Below are 4114 nucleotides of genomic sequence, written 5' to 3'. Positions count from 1 at the left end.
AGTTTTCCTGTCCAGGCTTGAGTTTTTTCTCCTTTGGGGGGTTCTTCTCTTGCCTTTTTTTCGTGCGACTATGCTCTTGGTGCTGAGCGGTCGCACCTGCAGTTACGCTCAAGGGGCTGGGCAACTGCAGGAGCCCCTCTTCGGAGGATTGCTCTCTTTAGGTCACTGGCTGACCCGTCTCTTCTACGAGGTGTTTCTCTTTCGTTTGCAAGAGAGTACACTAATAGAGACTCCTCTTCGGAGGACTCTTCTGCTGTTGTTGCTGTTGGCCGCCTTCGCCGTAAGGCTCTCCGTCCGCTACGTCGTAAGGGCCTCCCATCTCCCTATAAGGGTGCTAAGAGGCACCTTTTTGAATGTCTGTATGCAGCCTGCAGCTCCTTCCTCTTTAGATCTCTCCGGGGATCGATCTCCAACGCCTTCTTGACCTTCCGCTCCTGGTGCAGATGGACAGCAGTCTGACCTCGTCTTCCGACGGACAACGGTCCCTTCGGGGCAAAGAGTTGCCTCCCACGGGGGTGCTTCCCTTGCGTGTCAGGGCTCCCCTGCACGCCCTTTTGCAGTGTTAGCGCACAGGCGCTCTCCTCAGTGTTAGCGCACAGGCACTCTCCTGCTCGTCAGCGTTCTCCTGATCGCTAGCGCTCTCCTGTTCGCCAGCGCTCTCCTGTTCGCCAGCGCTCTCCTGTTCATCAGCGCTCTCCTGATAATCATCGCCCACTGCTGTTGTTCCTGTTGTGCGCCCTGCGCGCCATCGGTCTCCTGAGCGCTCTAGATCTCCTGCCCGTCAGAGCGCACCTGCGCTTCCAGTTCCTGATTCGCGCTCAGGATTCCACGCGTCGCCCTTCTGCTCGCCAGCGATCTCCAGCTCGCCAGCGACCACTGATGCGTCAACGTTCGCCTGCTCGTCAGCGATCTCCTGCGCGTCAACGATCGCCATCGATCTTCCACGTGTTTCAGGTCCCCTGGACACCATCAGTAGCGATCTAGCGCTCGCCTGCTGTGGACGATCTCCGGTAGCTGAGTCTTGCCGTAGATCTTCCTCTCGCTCACCTTTACTTCCGTCCTTCTGTGCGCCAGCTTTCTTCAATCGCCAGCGCACATCTGCGTGCCCTTTCCTGCCACGCACCAATGGGCGCCAACGGTTTTTCCTGACCGTCCAGGATTGCCTGATTGACTGCTCGCATCAGCGCTCACCTTCCTGATGCACCTGCGCGCCTTCTGTTTAGCGCGATGCGCGCTAACCATCCCTAGTCTCTTACGCGTCAGCGATCGCCTACGCGCCCGCGCGATTCTTCGCCTGCGCGCTAGCGTTTTTGTTAACGCTCCACCGCTCGTCGCTTGCCAACGCGCTGTCGCTTGCCGACGCCCCGTCGCTTGCCAACGCACCTTCACTCGCCTACGGGGCATCGCTCGCCTACACGCCATCGCCAGCCTACGCGCCATCGGTCCCCCGACTGCCTGCGCTCACCCGCGCGCCCGCATGCCCGTGCGACCGCACGCCCACATGCCCGCGCACATGCGCTCCAATGTTCGCCCGCGCGAACCGACGGTATTCCGTCGCGCGGACCGACGGTGTTCCGTTGCGCGAGCCGACGGTGTTCCGTCGCGCAAACGCCGGCTCGATTCCTGCAGTATCCATTGCTCGCCTACGGGTCATCGCTCGCCTCTGAACTTTCGGATTCCGACCACCAGCTCTCGCCCTTCCTACCACGCTCACCCTCCTTCTGCGCTCCCTCGCGCACTTTCGTCTGCGCTCCTGCGTGCCCGCGCATGGGCGCTTCCACGTTCGGCCACGCGCAAACCATTGATTTACCATCGCATGAGCGCCAGGGCGATTGCGACCGCGATTCCCGTCGGGGTTTCGCAACATGGTCAGCCTGGCGAGTCTTCTGGAGCGTATTTCCAGAACACGGTCTTCACCCCGTAAACGCAGAGCATAGCACATGCAAGAGCAGGAAGAATCTTCAGGGAGGTCTGAGCAACATTCTTCTTTCCACAACCTGGGTTAGCCCTTCCTCGTCATTCCCTGGAAGGGTCTTGCCAGGGAGCTTTCCGTTCGAGATTTCTCCGTCGGGCAAGGGGTAACTGGTTTAGCCCTTCCTCTTCTCCATCTCGTGGAAGGGGCTTACCAGGTCCTTTCCCTCCTCGGTTGCGACCCGAGGTTTTGTACAAGGAAGCTCCAGGAAGATCATGGGTACTTTCCTCCTCTCGGGCTCAAGCACCTTGGCGTTTCGTCGCCGAGTTTCGAACTTGCGGGCAAACTCGATGTTGGACCATCTAGACGCAGTGACCGAGGGCTTCCTCTCGGGTGTCTCATCCATGGATGTCGACAAGCTCAGACACTCTTCCATCCTTAGGAAGAGCTTGTTTGTGCCCAAGGACAGAGACATGGAACAGCGGTTGTGCGGAGGAAGTCGACTTCCGTTTTCACTCCTCCAAGGCGCTTTCTTCCAGACCCTGCAGGCCTCCAGCGCCTCTTCTTTCAGCCTCGTCGGCCTAAGTTATTGGACCAGCTAAAACAGGGTGTCCAATAGCAGTCCCCTCCTGTCAGGGCAGGTAGCACGGGAGGCTCTCCCGGGGGGGCATTATCCTAGAGGGAGCGGCAGAGTTCACAAACTCTAGGATTGGCAACCCCCCTTGCAGGTCTCACGCTGGAAGGATGCCTAAGGTTACTCATCCGGATAACAGCTTCCGGATGCTGTTTTCCTGCACGATCTCCGTGATCAGCCAAGGATATCGCGCCTCGCTCTTACCATCTCTCCGTCTCTGTCAGCAAATTCAGTGTCACTGAACCTCTATGCCATGGGGTCGGCAAGAGTTTTGCCCGTTTGGGCAGAATGATCCATCCCTTAGGAGAAGGTCCTCCATAGGGTCGTCGACGGCTTCACCCCCTGGCTTCTTCAGTCGATCCTTTCTCGTAGGAAAGCATCTGAGACGGGAGTTCCGTCGTCGACCTCTCAGCTCTGATCAAGTTTGTCGAACAAACTTCGTCCAGCGTGGAACAGCAGAATCGATCAGACTGGTAACGAGGTGGCAGGACTCCTTAGGCCCTGGATCGGAAGGATGGGTACTTCCAGTTTCCATTCCATCCATCTTCCAGGAAGCTCTTGGAATTCAGCCTAGACTACAGGTGTTCCTGCTTAAGATGCGGTGTGGCGATCCCGCCGCGGCATCGCAGGTTTTTCCCCAGAGAACTCTCCCTGCTTTCCTCATGGCCGCTCAGGAGCAGGCTTCCGCCTCCTTCGCCTTTTGGAGGTCTGGTCAACTCCGGTGGGCTCGGGTTCAACCTTCTTCAACGCCGGGACAAGCTTCCGGGTCCTTACCATGAGTGAGGGATCTTGGTAATTTGCTAGGAGCCTTCTCTACTTCTGCCTCAACATCTGGAGTATCTAGCCATGATATTGAGTCAACGGCCTTACCACGTTGAAAACACCGCTTCTCGTCCGATCAGCGAAGTTAAGCAACGTTGGGTCTGGTCAGTACTTGGATGGGTGACCGCCTGGGGACGCCAGATGCTGTTGCCTCCTTCTCCGAGCCTTCCCTTCAGTTGACTGTGGCAAGGCTGAGGAGAATCGCAGTACCTGTTCTCAGTCAAGCAGAGCTTTCAGCCCTACCTTGGAACATTTCCTGGGTCTCTTTTCCTCATTGACCCGTCTAAAGTCCCAAACGGTCGCCTCAGGATAAGATCCCTGTTAGGCGGCCCAAATTCCGGTGGTATCAAAGCAACGATTAACCGGACTTTCTGGGCCCTATGGGACCAGCGGGACGTTTAGACCTGCAATGGGTGTTGACCTATGGAACCTCTTGATAGGAGTGGATATTCTCGTCCTTTCCCCACATTTTGATGCTGTTCTCGGACTCGTCAAAGAAAAGGGGGGGGGGGCATGTTCCGGTTCAGGCCTATGGTCAGAACCTGAAGGATACCTCTCCATCATTCAGGCAGGCTTAGGGGCCGTAGTCTGGCCCCTCTACAGATCCTACAGTTCCTGCCGAGTCGCTCCGTGCGCGACGATTTCATGGTACTGGCGTATTCCAACCAGCAAGGGACGCATTTTCATACCTTCGCATCTTGCAGTAGGGATACTGAGATGATCCGAGGTCCTCTCAATACCACTAT

The 4114-nt window shown here is 57.2% G+C and overlaps 1 non-coding gene across 1 annotated transcript; it reads left to right on the top strand.

Moving 5' to 3' along the window:
* Positions 1-3402: 3402 nt before the first annotated feature.
* Positions 3403-3521, top strand: LOC137625809 (5S ribosomal RNA). Its single transcript, XR_011040905.1, has one exon. It is a non-coding gene; the product is annotated as a 5S ribosomal RNA (ribosomal RNA).
* The last annotated feature ends 593 nt before the right edge of the window (positions 3522-4114 follow it).

The sequence above is a fragment of the Palaemon carinicauda genome, chromosome 32 (assembly GCF_036898095.1).
Source record: "Palaemon carinicauda isolate YSFRI2023 chromosome 32, ASM3689809v2, whole genome shotgun sequence".
Classification (NCBI taxonomy): domain Eukaryota; kingdom Metazoa; phylum Arthropoda; class Malacostraca; order Decapoda; family Palaemonidae; genus Palaemon; species Palaemon carinicauda.
This window is presented reverse-complemented; position numbering and strand designations above follow the sequence as displayed.